The 20,633-nt window shown below is 45.0% G+C and overlaps 1 pseudogene; it reads left to right on the top strand.

Annotated features, from left to right (window-relative positions):
* Positions 1-7,406: 7,406 nt before the first annotated feature.
* Positions 7,407-20,633, top strand: part of LOC134805901 (uncharacterized) — a 37,393-nt pseudogene continuing 24,166 nt past the window's right edge.

Raw genomic sequence — 20,633 nt, 5'->3', positions numbered from 1 at the left:
TTTTTGGTAATGTTGTTTGTGCTGTTGTAATTGTGTAGTAGTTTGTTTTCCAGTGGGAAAAGGAAATGAAGTTGTACTTTTGCTATGACGAAAAGATCCGCGTGCGAGCACTTCATTCCCGCAGCTCGGCCTTCGGCCTCGCTTGCATGGGAAATCTAAAGGGACGCTCCGGGCCTTCGGCCCTACGCGGAGCTCGGCCTTCGGCCTTCGCTGGGTTTCGAAGCTCAGCGTCGGGCCTTCGGCCCGCCGCTTCGCTTATTAAAATACTTGGAGGGTTGGTTTTGCTTTGGGGGGTAAGCGGGAAGTTGGAGCTTAAACACGACCCAATAGTAAAAGTGTCTTGACAACCTCACGTCGGGCCTACGGCCTTCGGCCTTCGGCCCGCCGTTTCGCTTGTCTAAGACACTTTTCCTATTGGGTCGTGTTTAAGCTCCAACTTCCCCCTCTCGTGTGACGCTTCGGGCCTTCGGCCCTACGCAGAGCTCGGCCTTCGGCCTTCGCGAGCCTCGACGCTTCGCCGTCGGGCCTTCGGCCCGCCGGCTCCGCTTATCAAGACAGTTGACTTGGTAGAACGCTTGAGAGCACTTCATTCCCGCAGCTCGGCCTTCGGCCTCGCGTGCATGGGAAATCTAAAGGGACGCTCCGGGCCTTCGGCCCTACGCGGAGCTCGGCCTTCGGCCTTCGCTGGGTTCCGAAGCTCAGCGTCGGGCCTTCGGCCCGCCGCTTCGCTTATTAAAACACTTGGAGGGTTGGTTTTGCTTTGGGGGGTAAGCGGGAAGTTGGAGCTTAAACACGACCCAATAGGAAAGCTCCAACTTCCCCCTCTCGTGTGACGCTTCGGGCCTTCGGGCCTACGCGGAGCTCGGCCTTCGGCCTTCGCTAGCCTCGACGCTTCGCCGTCGGGCCTTCGGCCCGCCGGCTCCGCTTATCAAGACAGTTGGTTTGTAGAACGCTTGGGAGCACCGCATTCACGCAGCTCGGCCTTCGGCCTCGCGTTTCGGGAGTCGGAGTGGAGGCTCCGGGCCTGACGGCCCGTCGCGGGGTCGGCCTTCGGCCTCCCGGCCTGAAGCTCGCCCTTCGGGCTCGCTAAACACAGTTTTTGTATAGGATTTTGCTTTGTTCGTCATTCCCGCGGCGAGGCCTTCGGCCTCGCCCAAAATTACTGGGGTTTGGGCACTTCGGTTTCGGCCTTCGCTAGCCTCGACGCTTCGCCGTCGGGCCTTCGGCCCGCCGGCTCCGCTTATCAAGACAGTTGGTTTGTAGAACGCTTGGGAGCACCGCATTCACGCAGCTCGGCCTTCGGCCTCGCGTTTCGGGAGTCGGGGTGGAGGCTCCGGGCCTGACGGCCCGTCGCGGGGTCGGCCTTCGGCCTCCCGGCCTGAAGCTCGCCCTTCGGGCTCGCTAAACACAGTTTTTGTATAGGATTTTGCTTTGTTCGTCATTCCCGCGGCGAGGCCTTCGGCCTCGCCCAAAATTACTGGGGCTTGGGCACGTTTGGACATTCGGGGTGAAGCTCCGGGCCTGACGGCCCGTCGCGGGGTCGGCCTGCGGCCTCCCGGCCTGAAGCTCGCCCTTCGGGCTCGCTTAACCTACTTGGAAACTTGTTTTTGCTCGTATCTTCCGCCATTTTGGATTTTTCCAAAAAATTTTTTTCACATGGTAATCTTGGGCCCCCAGGCTCGCCGCATGCCAAATCTCAGCGCGCTCGGACCGACTTGAAAAAAAAAAAAAAAAAAAGTCGGCCATTTTGAAAATTTTTAAATGCAGTTTTATTTCTCTCGGGGCCCTCTATGACATTTGGTCGAGCACCCCCCGCCTTTCGCGCGCCGTTTAAAAGTTGCCATACAAGATAAAAGTGGCCATTTTTTCCGCCATCTTGGATTTTTTCCAAATTTTTTTTTTCCATACGAATCTAGGGGACCCCGAGATTCCGTGACCGAAATTTCAGCGCGCTGGGACAAACTTGAAAAAACGACAAAAAAAAAAGTCGGCCATTTTGAAAAAAAAATGGCGGCTCCAAAAACTGCCCAGGGTCCTCTATGACATTTGGTCGAGCACCCCCCACCTAGGTCTTACCGTTTCGCCGGGCCGTCAAACATTTTTCGACCCAGGAGCCGAATTCAAAAATCCATATTTTTCTGGACCTACATTTTCGGCCCTCTATACGAATCAGTTTTTTTTTTTAACCCAGGTCTTACAGTTCTCAAATAAAACATCTATATATGAAATCAGTGACTAGTTTTGTGCGTTGTGCGCGGGGCCCGAGGGCCCCGCGGTCTTGTTGGTGTTTTGTTGTTGGTGCTGTTGTTTGTGCTGTTGTTGGTGTTGTTGTTGTTGTTGGTGCTGTTGTTTGTGCTGTTGTAAAAGGAAATGAAGTTGTACTTTTGCTATGACGAAAAGATCCGCATGCGAGCACTTCATTCCCGCAGCTCGGCCTTCGGCCTCGCTTGCATGGGAAATCTAAAGGGACGCTCCGGGCCTTCGGCCCTACGCGGAGCTCGGCCTTCGGCCTTCGCTGGGTTTCGAAGCTCAGCGTCGGGCCTTCGGCCCGCCGCTTCGCTTATTAAAATACTTGGAGGGTTGGTTTTGCTTTGGGGGGTAAGCGGGAAGTTGGAGCTTAAACACGACCCAATAGTAAAAGTGTCTTGACAACCTCACGTCGGGCCTACGGCCTTCGGCCTTCGGCCCGCCGTTTCGCTTGTCTAAGACACTTTTCCTATTGGGTCGTGTTTAAGCTCCAACTTCCCCCTCTCGTGTGACGCTTCGGGCCTTCGGCCCTACGCGGAGCTCGGCCTTCGGCCTTCGCGAGCCTCGACGCGTCGCCGTCGGGCCTTCGGCCCGCCGGCTCCGCTTATCAAGACAGTTGACTTGGTAGAACGCTTGAGAGCACTTCATTCCCGCAGCTCGGCCTTCGGCCTCGCGTGCATGGGAAATCTAAAGGGACGCTCCGGGCCTTCGGCCCTACGCGGAGCTCGGCCTTCGGCCTTCGCTGGGGTTCGAAGCTCAGCGTCGGGCCTTCGGCCCGCCGCTTCGCTTATTAAAACACTTGGAGGGTTGGTTTTGCTTTGGGGGGTAAGCGGGAAGTTGGAGCTTAAACACGACCCAATAGTAAAAGTGTCTTGACAACCTCACGTCGGGCCTACGGCCTTCGGCCTCCGGCCCGCCGTTTCGCTTGTCTAAGACACTTTTCCTATTGGGTCGTGTTTAAGCTCCAACTTCCCCCTCTCGTGTGACGCTTCGGGCCTTCGGCCCTACGCGGAGCTCGGCCTTCGGCCTTCGCGAGCCTCGACGCTTCGCCGTCGGGCCTTCGGCCCGCCGGCTCCGCTTATCAAGACGGTTGACTTGGTAGAACGCTTGAGAGCACTTCATTCCCGCAGCTCGGCCTTCGGCCTCGCGTGCATGGGAAACCTAAAGGGACGCTCCGGGCCTTCGGCCCTACGCGGAGCTCGGCCTTCGGCCTTCGCTGGGTTCCGAAGCTCAGCGTCGGGCCTTCGGCCCGCCGCTTCGCTTATAAAAACACTTGGAGGGTTGGTTTTGCTTTGGGGGGGTAAGCGGGAAGTTGGAGCTTAAACACGACCCAAGTGACGCTTCGGGCCTTCGGCCCTACGCGGAGCTCGGCCTTCGGCCTTCGCTAGCCTCGACGCTTCGCCGTCGGGCCTTCGGCCCGCCGGCTCCGCTTATCAAGACGCTTGGGAGCACCGCATTCACGCAGCTCGGCCTTCGGCCTCGCGTTTCGGGAGTCGGGGTGGAGGCTCCGGGCCTCACGGCCCGTCGCGGGGTCGGCCTTCGGCCTCCCGGCCTGAAGCTCGCCCTTCGGGCTCGCTCAACACCGGTTTTGTATAGGATTTTGCTTTGTTCGTCATTCCCGCGGCGAGGCCTTCGGCCTCGCCCAAAATTACTGGGGTTTGGGCACGCCTGGACATTCGGGGTGAAGCTCCGGGCCTGACGGCCCGTCGCGGGGTCGGCCTGCGGCCTCCCGGCCTGCGGCCTCCCGGCCTGAAGCTCGCCCTTCGGGCTCGCTTAACCTACTTGGAAATTTGTTTTTGCTCGTATCTTCCGCCATTTTGGATTTTTTCAAAAAAATTTTTTCACATGGTAATCTTGGGCCCCCGGGCTCGCCGCATGCCAAATCTCAGCGCGCTCGGACCAACTTGAAAAAAAAAAAAAAAAAAAGTCGGCCATTTTGAAAAAATTTAAATGCAGTTTTATTTCTCTCGGGGCCCTCTATGACATTTGGTCGAGCACCCCCCACCTATCGCGCGCCGTTTAAAAGTTGCCATACAAGATAAAAGTGGCCATTTTTTCCGCCATCTTGGATTTTTTCCAAATTTTTTTTTTTCATACGAATCTAGGGGACCCCGAGATTCCGTGACCAAAATTTCAGCGCGCTGGGACAAACTTGAAAAAACGTCAAAAAAAAAAGTCGGCCATTTTGAAAAAAAAATGGCGGCTCCAAAAACTGCCCGGGGTCCTCTATGACATTTGGTCGAGCACCCCCCCTCTACCTCTTACCGTTTGGCCGGGCCGTCAAACATTTTTTTCGTTTTCCACTTGTCCAGAAAATCCATATTTTTCTGGACCTACATTTTTGGCCCTCTATACGAATCTACTTTTTTTTTTAACCCACGTGCTACAGTTTACAAATAAAACATATATATGAGAAATCAGTGGTTTTGTAGCTATATATATTATTAACTAGTTTTGTGCGTTGTGCGCGGGGCCCGAGGGCCCCGCGGTCTTCTTTGTGTTTGTTGTTGGTGCTGTTGTTTGTGCTGTTGTTGGTGTTGTTGTTGTTGTTGGTGCTGTTGTTTGTGCTGTTGTAAAAGGAAATGAAGTTGTACTTTTGCTATGACGAAAAGATCCGCGTGCGAGCACTTCATTCCCGCAGCTCGGCCTTCGGCCTCGCTTGCATGGGAAATCTAAAGGGACGCTCCGGGCCTTCGGCCCTACGCGGAGCTCGGCCTTCGGCCTTCGCTGGGTTTCGAAGCTCAGCGTCGGGCCTTCGGCCCGCCGCTTCGCTTATTAAATACTTGGAGGGTTGGTTTTGCTTTGGGGGGTAAGCGGGAAGTTGGAGCTTAAACACGACCCAATAGTAAAAGTGTCTTGACAACCTCACGTCGGGCCTACGGCCTTCGGCCTCCGGCCCGTCGTTTCGCTTGTCTAAGACACTTTTCCTATTGGGTCGTGTTTAAGCTCCAACTTCCCCCTCTCGTGTGACGCTTCGGGCCTTCGGCCCTACGCGGAGCTCGGCCTTCGGGCTTCGCTAGCCTCGACGCTTCGCCGTCGGGCCTTCGGCCCGCCGGCTCCGCTTATCAAGACAGTTGGTTTGTAGAACGCTTGGGAGCACCGCATTCACGCAGCTCGGCCTTCGGCCTCGCGTTTCGGGAGTCGGGGTGGTGGCTCCGGGCCTGACGGCCCGTCGCCGGGTCGGCCTTCGGCCTCCCGGCCTGAAGCTCGCCCTTCGGGCTCGCTTAACACAGTTTTTGTATAGGATTTTGCTTTGTTCGTCATTCCCGCGGGGAGGCCTTCGGCCTCGCCCAAAATTACTGGGGTTTGGGCACGCTTGGACATTCGGGGTGAAGCTCCGGGCCTGACGGCCCGTCGCGAGGTCGGCCTTCGGCCTCCCAGCCTGAAGCTCGCCCTTCGGGCTCGCTTAAATTTGACTTTTGCCCCTGCCCGCGCCGTTTTAGACTTTTCCAAAAAATTTTTTTCACATGGTAATCTTGGGCCCCCAGGCTCGCCGCATGCCAAATCTCAGCGCGCTCGAACCAACTTGAAAAAAAAAAAAAAAAAAAGTCGGCCATTTTGAAAATTTTTAAATGCAGTTTTATTTCTCTCGGGGCCCTCTATGACATTTGGTCGAGCACCCCCCGCCTATCGCGCGCCGTTTAAAAGTTGCCATACAAGATAAAAGTGGCCATTTTTTCCGCCATCTTGGATTTTTTCCAAATTTTTTTTTTCCATACGAATCTAGGGGACCCCGAGATTCCGTGACCAAAATTTCAGCGCGCTGGGACAAACTTGAAAAAACGTCAAAAAAAAAGTCGGCCATTTTGAAAAAAAAATGGCGGCTCCAAAAACTGCCCGGGGTCCTCTATGACATTTGGTCGAGCACCCCCCACCTAGGTCTCACCGTTTCGCCGGGCCGTCAAACATTTTTCGACCCAGGAGCCGAATTCAAAAATCCATATTTTTCTGGACCTACATTTTCGGCCCTCTATACGAATCAGTTTTTTTTTTTAACCTAGGTCTTACAGTTCTCAAATAAAACATATATATGAGAAATCAGTCGGTTTGTAGCTATATATATTATTAATTAATTAATACTAAAAACAGAATAAAATAAAGATTTAAATGGGGCTCCCATACAACAAACGTGATTTTTGACCAAAGTTAAGCAACGTCGGGAGTGGTCAGTACTTGGATGGGTGACCGTTTTTTTTTGCTTTTTTTTTTGTTTTTTTTTTATATGGTACGGAACCCTTCGTGCGCGAGCCCGACTCGCACTTGCCCGATTTTTTTGTACCCCCACTACTAAAGCAACACTCCTGAACCACAGTATAATAAATAGTACTAACGTACAGTATGGACACTCCCTGCCTCCCGTTGAAAGTGCCGCCCACCCGCTCTCGGTTACCTCACAGTTACCGGCTGGCAAGGACGCGACGACGCGGTGCGCAGAGCGGAGGCCACGTAAAATATTCAAATATTAAACAAATATTTACAAAACCTATCAGATCACATTGAAAACAACAAAATATCTATATGAACAAAAAATCATGTTTTCAACTTACGTAATATTTTTGTGGCCTGAATTTCCTTACAAAAATTTTGTTACTTCGTTTAAACTGATTCAAAATAGGAAACTATTGTATAAATCGAGCTTAGATACCCACCTTACAGCATAATACGATTCTTATTTCTTCCTAATACGCGCAATGAGTTTTGAGTCATTGAGGTCATCGAACTTGACAACAAAATGGCGGGAACCCTAGCACGTCTTATCTCACTCACACAAGCAAGGTACGCGTTCACCTACACGAGCTTAGACTGTGTGCGTAGGAACGAGTTTGTTTCATACATTTGATCGCTAGTGTCCGAGGTGTGCCTGAACGGTCCGGTCGGCGCTCTCGAGTCATTTGTTTAGAGTTACCTACCTACCTATTTTTCACATTTTATTATTATGTTTCACAGCTTCATTCTTTGCGATTTAAAGTTAACATAGTGTAGTAGCACCCCCAAGCATCAGCCTTGCACGGTTTTTAAAGTTTTGTACTGGCAACATTTAAAAAGAAAAAAGTTACCCCTTCCACTACTCCCACCTGGCGACGGTTGGAAACCACCATTTTTACTTCATTATTCATTCCCGTGCTCAAGCCTTCGCACGCGTACCTTCCACTTTCAACATGGGGAAACGGAAGAACGAAGAGGAGAATATTAGGAGAAAGATCAAGAAACTGGAGTCAAGATTACTACGACAGACACGTGGCCGATCTAGAATTATATATTCTTCAGATTCTAGTGAAACAGATGGTGAGTTACTATTTGTTTCTAGCTATTTCTCATAAGCTGATGAGATTCTATTGGAAATGTGATGCGTTTTTGCTAATTGCGGGCATTGACTGTCACACATAACTTTTGTAACAGCTTGAGGTCAAATTTTAGACCTATCTCAAAGACTGTGATGCGTATTTGCTAATTACGGGCTCTTACTGTCACAATTATGTCTGTTTGAGGTCAAATGACCTGTTTTGAGGATTGTGATGCGTATTTGCTAATTACGGGCTCTTACTGTCACGCTATTCCTTCCTCGGCTCAATTGTACAACAAAATACAGAACGTATTGTTCTTTTCAGACAACATGATAGTTGATTCTGAAGAACGTTATGAGCGAAGCTCGTCGCCGCGCGGCCACGTGGCCTCGCCGCCGCCGCCTCGCACCGCAGCGCCGCCGCCAACCCCAGCGCTGGACTCGCCGCAGCAACCACCGTCCCAGCCCCCGACGCAACAAGAGCCGCTGCGACCAGCCTCTCCGCGCCCAGGTCCGTCGTCTGCTCCAGATCTACCAGAGACACAACGCCAGGTACTTTCGTCTTCAGCGGGGGATCAAGAACTCGATGACAACATTTTGCTAATGCTAGGTGATGCTCCAAAACCAGAACTGGCGTTAGGCGACAGCACTGCCGTCAAATGGTAAAACGCTGCAACTCGAGTTACAGCGTTTTAAGTTGCCTTGGATCAAATGATTCCTTTTATGTTATTCTATCATCCCCTTTTTTCAGATTTTTGATATCTCTTTTAATTAAGGCTGTAGAAAACTGTCAAAACGCGGCAACTATGGTCTGGGCGTACCAAAACATTGCAACAGCAATTGCCGCGTTTTTATTTGAAATTCATGATGATTTTGGGTTAGGCAGAACGCTACAAGTGCTACTTGCAGCGTTTTGCTTGGATTAGAATATTATTACATTAAGAGCATGGAAAACGCCAAAACGCGGCAAGTGACTGAAAAAAAGGGATAGTAATATCGTTTATCGTAACAAAGAGTGAGATGAAATGTTTTCTTTAAATCTGAGTATACCTACATATTTTAAATTGTTTTTAATGACCTCCTGCTTAATTTGTAAAGGACATTTATAGAGTTAGAAATAACAAGGACAACTCCAATACTTCTACGATAATAATGGAAACTACAACGACACTTCTAAAAAATGAAATACTTTCCAAATGTAAAACATTCAATATGAAGAAATCTGAACACCTATGTGCTAAACATCTGGGCATAAAAACTAACTCTGACACCCCTATTTATGTGGCTGAACAGCTGACGCCGCATGCGGCCCGCCTACATTTTCCGGCCAGAGAGCTAAAAAGAGCCAATTTATTCAAATACTGTTGGACAAATTACGGCCGCGTATATGTCACAAAGGAAGACAATTCCCCTATTATTTTGGTGTCAAGTGAAGAACAAATCGAACGACTCCGAAAAGAAAATCCCCATGGTCACGGTTACAACCACAGCAATTCCACTGCACAACGGAGTCAAAACTTTAGTGGAAATTGACTATATATTAGTGTAAGTTACAATAGACTAGATAAAATTACCAATTTTTTAATTGCCTATGTGAGTGCCCTATGCGTCTTTTTTAAACTATTACAATTATGTTTCGCTCCATTCACAATGTACATCTGTTCAACCTTTAAAGATTTATGCTGCCCTGGTACATCACTGCGCACTCAGACTCGTAATCGTAAACCAGACTTCGTAGACGTACAAGGCAACACACGTACTGGCAACCCCACCGCCCTATTCTGTAATACTAAAATTTGTATAATTATAAATAATGTAATAATCTTAATGCTAAACTCAAAGCTAGTTATAATTAATATATCGTATAGAGCAACCTCCTTTGCATTATGTGCTCCTAGTAATAGTTTCCTACAGTGGCTAACGAATATCCTTCTACAAAGCTCTCACTTTCACACACACACACATGATACAATTCACACTTCGACATGTATGTATACTTATATTATCTATGCAACTTATCTATCCTCAATTAATCTATACAACCCATGTGCCCCTGGTAGTCAGGTTTTAACACCCTACACTGATGTCATTATCAAACACTACGCAATTCTCAGTCTAATAACGTGCAACAACTCCCCAACTCTATGCTACCCTATTTATTTATTATTTATTTATTTATTTATTTATTGAGGAGATAACACAGAAAAACATACATGGGATGAACATAAAACTTAAAATAACATAAATGGCCTTAAATATAGATGCTTCCATAAACGTATCTCACAGAGAACATATGACTATTAGTAACTGTAACCTAGTAACTGTAACCAAAAGTTTGATACCTTTTCGCTATTTTATGAACACCCCCCCATACCACACCCTCACAAAAGTCTCATTCATCTATTTAGGTGTCCGTGCCTTCGCTTGAACCACATTATGAGATAACACCCTTGTAACTCAGCCCTAATCAAGCGAATTCATCAACTAGTAGCGCCATCTATCGCGCTACCCAAGTACTAATGTCGACCGGTTGCCAGCGCTCGGCTGCTTTCTCTTCAGTACGCTTTTGTAACTCAGCCGAGCAACACGTTTACAAAGCAAGTTTAAAAAGATCAAGAAATTTAAATCGTAAAGATATTTTGAAAACCTCCGACTTCGTGACATTCCGCTCGGTGCCCATGGCCCAGCGACGAGACGCAGTGACCTTCCTACAGGCACCGTCATAAAAAGTACACGGGTACTTACGCCTTATGGCTTCGTCCTGTGGGACAACAAGCGTCGTCCCGTGAGACGACATGGCGTCGTCCCGTGAGACGACGAGCGTCGTCCCGTGAGACGACAAGGCGTCGTCCCGTGAGACGACAAGGCGTCGTCCCGTGAGACGACAAGGCGTCGTCCCGTGAGACGACAAGGCGTCGTCCCGTGAGACGACAAGGCGTCGTCCCGTGAGACGACAAGGCGTCGTCCCGTGAGACGACATGGCGTCGACCCGTGAGACGACATGGCGTCGTCCCGTAAGACGACATGGCGTCAACCCGTGAGACGACAAGGCGTCGTCCCGTGAGACGACAAGGCGTCGTCCCGTGAGACGACAAGGCGTCGTACCGTGAGACGACAAGACATCGTCCCGTGAGACGACAAGGCGTCGTCCCGTGAGACGACATGGCGTCGTCCCGTGGTATCGTCCTGACACACGACTTGGTATTGTCCTGACAGACGACATGGCAGCGTCTTGTAAGACGACGAGCATCGTCTCGTTAAAAGACCTTGTTACATTCCGCTCAGTGCCCGTGGCCCAGCGATGAGACTAAGTGAGCTCTTATAGCCATCATCATAAAAAGAATACCTACGGGTATAAATGGCACACAGCGTCGTCCCGTTGGACGACAAGCGTCGTTGCGTGAGACGACATAGCGTAGTCCCGTGAGATGACATGACATCTTCCTGTGGGACATCAAGCGTCGTCCTGTAAAGCAGTAAGGCGTCATCCTGTGATACGACAGGCATCGCGATGAGTTACGTCATCATGTGAGAAGACATTGCGCCATCCTGTGGTATCGTCCCGTGAGAGGATATTGCGTCCCATAGACGTTGCGTTGCATTGTTTCATAAGACTACATTTTGTCGTATCGTGAGACATTAATGCGTCGTCCTATGAGATGATATCGCATCGTCCTCTGAAATGACATTGAAATGATGTTGTCTTGTTAAACAAAAACCGTTGTCTCATGGTCTACCATTAATACGGTAGCGGACGTCTTATTGGTCGCTTTATCGTTCGATGTCTGCACAGTCGGCCTCGCATTTAAGATCTGCATGGTCATGAACCAATGCACGACTTAGTGGGCGTTATCATCATTGTAGCCGACCAAATGGTGTGTCACCTTTTAGAACGACGAGCAGCAGAATTGCTATTAGCGGGTTTGGCGCGAAATTGATAAGGAAATGCAGTTACAATAATTGTCTCAACCTGCCAGGAAAAAGGAAGGTTTCCGTCTTGGTCGTGTACAAATGTTGGTCTGGGTCGATAACAAACAATTCCCGTGAGATACCAAACAAACCAAAAATATACATTCTGAGGATCCTAAACTGTATGACTAACCGGCCATGAAAAATAGCAGTTAAAAAACTGTGAAAAGGGAAAAGTACAAAGTGAAAAACCTTGTGTTATACTTTGCCCAACTAGATCCTATGTCAAAAAGAGAGAGGGGGAGGCAAGAAAATTGACGTTAGCCTTAAAGAAGGAAAGAAAACTAAAACTCTCTCTTCTGAATAGGAATACCAATACAAGTATAATGCCAATTCATTTACGGCTCTGTCATAGGCTAACAAGAGATAACTCTTTATTGCGGCTCTAAACCTGAAAAGAATAGAGTTTATGATACTCATATATATTAGTGAAAAATCATCGCACTAAATCCCTCTTTTGAATGATGAATGACTAGTCAGGTTAATAGTGTCTTTGGGAATACTGAAGCATCTCCTGTATACTCTCTAAATATTGACCATTAGCTAAAAAATTGCGGCCTGTTACAAAGAGAAATCTTTTACTTACTTTAAATCGTCTACTATGTAGCTGTGAAACAGAGACCACTGAACTAAGACTAACACGTAGAAAACAGCAAGTACCTTCAATCGCATTCCGTCTTCCGTCCAATAGACCGAACTGACAAAGGCATTTATAATGTAATTAGTGCTCTATTCACATCAGTCAGGTAGAAACTTGGGAATTTCCAGGTTCAAAATTCAAGTAACAAGCTCCACTTCGGAAGATTATCTAAGCAGCGGGTTGTCAATCGACCTGCCGTTGGTATAACAATCATACATCATAAAACGTTGACCATAAATGTTACATAGTTCAATTTCAAAGGAAATGAACTCTTACTGGTAATATAACTATCGGAAACAGACGGTATTTGTAGGAGGTGCTTTCACAGAATGTCTAAAAGGACCAACTAGTAAAATATTAAATTAGTATGGCAATCCGCATAGTTACCCATGATTGTTCAATAGGTGAAACATCGGTTTCTTTAGTGGTAAATGTTATGCCTATGTAGAAGATGAGGCGGCCCTTCAAGTTATGTACATAAATAAAGAATTTATGAAAAGATTTTTCGGTAGTTTAGTTAGAGTGGAGTTACTGATTCTGTTTCGAAAAATCGCGAATTGAATTAGAGGTGAAGCCGCCTAAGAGAACTAAGCTGTCGAACCAATAGCCACGGTCCACGGCTTTACATCTAAACGATGATTGTTTAATTTCGCCAAATAGACAAATTAAAATGAAGTCACTTCAGAAACTTTGAAACCATGTGGACTGCGGGGCAAGCCAACGTACATACAAACGTACAACGTACGTAACCGTACACACATGCGTAATATGTAGAAAATATTTGCAGGCAGTCACCGATAGCAGATACCGGATTCTGAAAGAACACGGATCAGAAATATCCTTCTTTCGATTTCCAGATGAGAGGTTTCCTTTGCAGATAAGGAAGTACTCACGTGATTTTATAAAAGAACAACAACATACGGTGGTTCAGGAAAAAATGCAAGATCTAAGCGAAATATGATCCCAGTAGTGACTCATGACAGTCATGACTACAAATATGTTCGCCGGTTAAATAGAGCCTGCAATTTACTCTGAAAATCAACACTAGTTCTGCTGTCATTGCCAGATCTAAATACAATAAGCTTAGCTGAAAGCTAGTAGTCCAGGGTTTACAGCATACTGTTGTAACAGGTCTCGTAGGGCATGTAATTGGAAACGTCATCGTCAATGCAATCAATTAGAGTTCCAGGTGTAGTACCCTACAAAATCATCGTGTCTTGGTTATAGGGCAGATGCTCTGCTAATAGAATTACAGCATTAGTTGTGAAGACAACTACAATTCATATATTTATATATTCATGATAATAAGCTTATATCATTAAATACAGTAAATATGAGATGTCAGTAGACATATATCAACGTTACGTCAGGCGTAGCTCACTCCGCGATTTCGTCGCGTCGCTAGAAGTACATGCGGCCCACACCAATTTTGGTGTCTAGCACTAGTAGTTGCCGCGCACCGCTATGGAACGGACGCCTGCTCGCGCTGGCGCCACCTTGCGGTCATAATCTGTCGTAATAGTACATACTATTATTTATTCTATGATTACGTCAAGGTAGTGACATGAATATAATATGTCGCAGAAAGGCCTAGATTATCAAATAATTGTTTATTTGTGGGCATCATGATGCCTAATTAACCCTAGGGTTCCCTCAAGATCATCAAATGATACACAACTTGATTGCACGAAAGCCAATAAACAACATACAACGTCCTTGTATTGCTAAATTTCTAATCAAAAGTACCTACAAATTAATAATAATAATAATTCAGCCTATATACGTCCCACTACTGGGCACAGGCCACTTCTCACTCGCGAGAGGGCTTGGGCTATAGTCCCCACGCTGGCCTAATGCGGATTGGGGCTTCAAAGTACAAATTAAGAAATCAAATTAATATTTGGTAATGAACACGTCTACACGTGTTAAGGTTTGACAGGAATTGTGCCACAGCATCGCCCGCGCGCGCCGGTGCTGGCAGCACTTGAGATTAGATGACATCATGAGACACCCGTGGTTTGTGCCACTGCAATGGTATAATGCCAAGAACTTACTGGTTCGGACCAATATACAAATAATAATAATGTTTTAATCTGTCTGGATGTTACGAAAGTTCCGCAATTGGTTTGAAAAGGTTGCACTACAATTTAAAGTGGATAGGTCCACCTCCTCTACTCTTACTCAAAGAGTCTTTCATCGTCAGTCAAGAGGTTTTTACACTCTTATTAGAAGATCGTATGTATACGAAAGCATTAAAAACTCACACAACGTGCTAAGTCTAACAATAAAGCACAATCCATTACCAGCGCGCGAACCATAAAATCTTCAGTTTGGGAATCAGCTTGCCACCAGAAAGAGTGAACATTAAACAACCTACAATTACAAGCCTTTATTATAATTAGCCTAAAAATTATGGGTGAAGGCATTGGAATTATTCAAAGATTAAAAAATCTTCTATAATATCCTACTTGGTAGACGGATCTTCAGTCTACGCACAACATCATGGTGAGATGCCATCCACAACAACTGGAGTTGTCTGCATCACTTTAAATTCATAATCATCGCCTCCATACGATTGTCACCTTCGTGTCAGTGATTCTGTTCATTAGTTACATTCGCTTGCATGACTGACAAGCATATAATAGAAGCTTGGTTGACCTGGCACCAGCCTAATTGGCAAGTTTTCAGTTATCTGTGGGGAGTAATAAATTTAGCAGCATAATTGACACTTAAAATAGGTAGGAGCCTACCATTTCATATAAGAATTAATATCTATTCATGGCTTACTATTAATATGGTTGTTTTTTTTTTAAAGCAACCCTCACCTAAAACTAATCAGTAAGGAAGGATGTATTATCGCCTCAGTTGAAACTACTGCTAGGGTGTTGAGTTGAGAGTTGTTACTTGTTAGTAACGCATACATTAAATCATGAAGTGTTGTATTTTCTTCTTCACTTTCTGACGTTACTTTCAGGCAGAGGAGTACTTGATTCGAAATAAATCTCAATTGCTTCCACAAATAAGAACATCATGTTTATAATTTTGAACACATTTACGGAATATGTTGTCCTTATGTAATGATAGCCCATTAACAAATAAACCTGGTATACCTAGTCAATAACTATGTATTAATATCTAAATAATGTCAATATCGTATTGTAGTGGGTACCTATACAAACCTTTGGTTATTTGTCCAGATTAAAAGTCATATTACATTACATCTGGCCTATGATGCAACTTACCAATTTACATTAAATTGTTGGAAAATACGATAAATCAGAGAGGACCCAAGCTTTTCCAATTAGTTACAAGAATTTTAAACAGTGGATGGGCCGCAGTGCTTTATTTGTGTTAAGCAGTAGATAAGTAGTAGTAATATCATTACATCATACAACAAATCCTTTTTATCACCTAGTGGGCTATTGTAAGGAAAGAATCAGGTAGTTTGGACGGGTTTAATGTAAAACTCACTCGATGAGGTTCACGTTACACGCATCAGAGCTACTACTTCAGATAGTGGTTACACTTAAATATGTACGACCTACAAGTACCTACTTATGTCTTTAATTATGATTTTAGGGACAGTCTTTCAACTAATAGTCACACAGTTTTGTTTTATATAAAAAGTTAAGTAGTTTTATAGTCGCAATGGATAACTTATGTTGCCAGTTAGTGCTAACAATTGTCTCATCTATCGGTAATTACAAATAAGGAAAATCTAGTTAAGGTTTGACGTAAACAATCCTTTAGTATATCAATACGGAATAAATTTCAAGCCCATATTCTTATCAAGTGATTTTTGCATAAATTTAAATATTATCAGTCACAGTACGCCCGGGCCAGCGCCGGCAGAGGTTTAAACACGTCTCATAATGTGGTTCAAGCGAAGGCACGGACACCTAAATAGAACCGTTTTTCCCCCGAAGGGTAAAAAACGGATATTTAGGTTCCTGCCGAAGCTTGAACCACACCTAAGGGCCTTGCCGGCTTATGTGGTACTGAAGAGAAAGCAGCCGAGCGCTGGCAACCGGTCGACATTAGTACTTGGGTAGCGCGATAGATGGCGCTACTAGTTGATGAATTCGCTTGATTAGGGCTGAGTTACAAGGGTGTTATCTCATAATGTGGTTCAAGCTTCGGCAGGAACCTAAATATCCGTTTTTTACCCTTCGGGGGAAAAACGGTTCTATTTTATGGATAGTCGACTTTCAACACTAAATGACATAGACCACACAGAGATAACATTTGCTTGTGAATGTGACGTCCAGAATCTATCCAAGCGTATATCTGTATCTAAGGACGATTTAACAATTATTGCTCAAAATATTCGTAGCATATATGCAAACCTTGACGATCTAAATATTACTCTTTCGAACCTAGATTTACGGGTAGACATCCTAATATTGACTGAGTGTAGACTTGATCCCCATAAGCCTATTCCAATAATTCCCAATTACATGTCTTTGGCAACTGTTAATAACCACAACCAAAATGATGGGGTGGTGAGCTACACGAGGAGTTATCTGAACTCGGTAACACGTGAAATTAAGCTTAGTGATGCTACTTGCGTTCAGGTAAAAATAGGACATGCAGTCATACTAGGCATTTATCGCTCTCCGGCTAACACTGATGCCTCTAGTTTTCTTACCTCACTATAAGCTCATCTAAACACTATTAAAACAGTTAAAACGATTATAATTACTGGGGACCTTAATATTAATCTTATTTCTAGGTCTCAAGAGTCCTCCTCTGACAGAACTAATAGAAACAATTATTTAAATATGCTTTCTACCTTTGGATTCCTCCCTAGCCACACGCTACCTACAAGGGGTGCTAACTGTCTGGATCATTTTATGATTAAATCTGACCCTTGTAAAACCTCAGCCTTCACAGCTATTCTAAATACATCTATTACATACCACCTTACAATATTTCTAGCCCTATCAAACATGGTTCAAAATAAACACCCTAGAGTAGCTAAACACATAAATTACCCGAAAGCTCTTACCATTCTTATGGATAAAAACTTGGACTCCTTACTACTTAGTGACAATCCAGTGTTTATCTTAGAGCAGTTAGTACATGGACTACAGGAATCCCTAAAAGAAAGCAAATCAATGAGTAGAATTCCTAAAAAACAGAGGACTGTTAAGCCCTGGATGACCAAAGGGATTCTTAGATGTATTTATAACAGAAATAATTTACAGAAGAAGTGTAGACTGGATCCTAATAACGAGATTTTGAAGGTCACCTTCAGAAGATATCGTAACTTCTGTAACAATATAATTAAGAAGTCTAAGAGAGCATATGATAGGGATATCCTAGCAAAATCAGCACAAAATCCGAAGGCGTTATGGAACACAATAAAAAACATAACCAACTACAAACCGAGAGATAATCATAACATAGACTTGCTTAACTCAGGACCATCATCTTCTGTTGCAGTTAATAATGTTAACAATTTTTTTGCTGACACACGGAAAAAACTAGCAGAGGCCATTATAGTTAATAATCATCAGTCCCTGTATACCCTTCCATCCAATGCTCAACAATCTTTTGTCATGCTTGAAACAGATCCAATGGAAGTCGACCAAGTCTTGTCTAGCCTTAAGAGTAGCAGTGCCCCCGGTTTTGATGGAATACCTACAAAGTTTTTAAAACTAGCCAGAGCCGTCGTTGTGCCGATCATAAGCAAACTTACCAATCTCTGCTTTGCCCAGGGAGTCTTCCCGGAACAGCTCAAGAAAGCCATCGTTACCCCGATTTATAAGAGTGGAGAGTAGGGCTTGCAAATATTCGAAACTTTCAGGTATTCGAATATTCGACTTTTTCTGACGACATATTCGAATATTCGAATAATTATTCGAATATTATAAAAAAATAAGAAAAAGAACGAGAAATCGGTTTATTATCGTTTGATTCAAAAGCTTATTTCACATATTGCTAAAACTAATGATATTTTGCAGAAATCCACTTAATTGACTAGATTTTATCATCCTACTATGAGATGCCCACATTTATAATAAAAACAAGTAAAACGCCAAAATAAGACGTATTCAATATTTCTAGATAAAACTTTTATTATAAATGCGCCGTCGAGTGAAATAATATAACTTTAATCATCTAAACCAAACCTAGGTATGTAAGAAATTTTTTTTTGTAGGTAATTATTTTCTGATTTAAATTAACTTGTAGTCACTCAGAGGCCTTAATTAATGGTCGGCTTAATTATATAATATTGGAATATTTAAGGGAAAAAGTTAGTTGACTACTGGATTATTTGTCAGCTAAAGGTGCATAGTTAGATTACCTAGTTGGGCAGGTTTGGTATGATCAAATTTGAGAATTGCGATAAGTGCGGGCAAGGTTTAGTCTTAATAAACAGAATGAACCTTTAACTTAAAACTTATGCACCGTAAAAATAACATACTTTTTGATTTCGTTTTCTTTCAAATTGAGTTAGGTTTCACTGTATTCACGAAGTCTATCGAGAGGAATACAGTAAAAATATTATTTCCTTCGTATTTGGGTACCTACCATTACTCATTCACTGTAAATACCCGGAAAACACACAGAAACTGTAACTGCAGCGGATTAAATAGATTTTTTATAGTAATAAAAAATATTCGAATATTCGAAACCTGAGCGGCCGAATATTCGAATATCAAAACAGGCCGAATATTCGACAAATTCGAATATTCGAATATTCGAATTGCAAGCCCTAGTGGAGAGAGAGCTGACGTCAATAATTACCGCCCTATCTCCGTACTGCCTGCTATCAAAGTTGGTGGAAAAGTTAATTAACGTCAGACTTGTTGGTTATCTCACCAAATTTAATATACTTTCTGATTCGCAGTATGGATTCAGGCGTGGTAAATCTACGGAAGATGCGGTTTTAGTACTCACAACAGAAATTACTCGACAGGTAGATAAAGGAAACAAATGCCTTGCCATATTTTTGGACTTACGGAAAGCGTTCGACACTGTCTCTCTCCCCACTCTAATCCATAAACTTGAGCACATGGGCATCCGGGGAAAACCTCTTGAGTTATTGACAAGCTACCTTTCTGGTCGCACTCAATCCGTTAGGATTGGTAGCGAAATAAGCAGTGTAAGATCCATATCTTATGGGGTCCCTCAAGGAAGCGTTCTGGGGCCTACGCTCTTTTTAACCTATATCAACGACCTGACTAATCTCCCCGTCGAGGGAGGCAGTGTGTTCTCATATGCGGACGACACTGCAATTGTCTTTAAAGATCGCTCTTGGAAGGCTGTATATAACAAGGCGCAACAGGGTCTACTCAAGGTTAACCAATGGCTACAACTTAACCTCCTTACTCTAAATACTGCCAAGACCAATTACATGTGTTTTTCAAAGTATGAGAATACACAGCCCCCATCTCACCTCAAACTAATAATACACAAGTGTGACCTAACTACAACTGCAAATTGTAATTGTATTACAATTGAAAAAGTACCTACTGTTAAATACCTTGGTATAATCCTGGACCAAAGGCTCTCTTGGAACTTTCACATTGAATATCTAAATGGTAATGAATACGCAAGCTCATCTGGATCTTTAAAACCTTAAAACACATAGCCTCACCTTCTCTACTAAAGCTGTGGTGTTCTACTCTATATGATTATTAAATCAAACACGAACTCCACGTATAAATCTATAATCTAATTTCTACAAAGCGCTATGAATTTATGCGATAGCAAACAAGCAATAGGTTGCGTAGGCGTAAGCGCGAGCGGCGGGGCAGAGCGGCACAGGTTCGGCGTCGATGGCGATCGGATGCGCTCTGAGGCTCCGTGCAGCGGTCTGGGAGCCGGTGCGCGGCGGTTCCCTCCGCGCGTCTTCTTCACCCCGCTGTCGCCTGGACGGGTTTGCGGCTAGTGATGTGCGCATGCACTTAGTGATGCGCCACATCACCCCCCTGGGAGTGCTAAGGTCCATCTGCGGAAAACAAATTAGGAAATCTGACAATGCGACCAGAACGTGTTTTCCTAACAGGGTCCTGTTTAGCGTCGGAAGATGGGACAGCAGCTTGCTGACGACTGTCTTGCTCGGCTAAAGTGAAAGCTGGCTTTACTCTATCTATAGAGACTGTCACAGGTCCTCTATTCGATTCTACTGTGATTGTTTTATCAGTTCTTGAGAGTACTTTGTGTGGTCCAGTGTAAGGCTTTTCCAAGGAACGGCGGACAGCGTCCTTGCGAATGAAAACATATGTTGCTGTTTTGAGATCTTCGTGTACAAAAATCGATTTGGGTGTGTGATGAGATGCCGGCTGCGGTTTGAGGTGAGAAATGTGCTCTTTAAGCCGTGACACGAAGTCAGATGGCTGCAACATGTTGTGAGGGTGTGTGTTAGAATTGAAAAACTCACCCGGGATCCGTAATGGCTCACCATAAACCATCTCCGCAGCCGAGCACCGCAGGTCCGCCTTCCAAGCCGTCCGCAACCCGAGCAACACGACGGGGAGCACG

The sequence above is a fragment of the Cydia splendana genome, unplaced genomic scaffold, assembly GCF_910591565.1.
Source record: "Cydia splendana unplaced genomic scaffold, ilCydSple1.2 scaffold_78_ctg1, whole genome shotgun sequence".
In the NCBI taxonomy this organism is placed as follows: domain Eukaryota; kingdom Metazoa; phylum Arthropoda; class Insecta; order Lepidoptera; family Tortricidae; genus Cydia; species Cydia splendana.
This window is presented reverse-complemented; position numbering and strand designations above follow the sequence as displayed.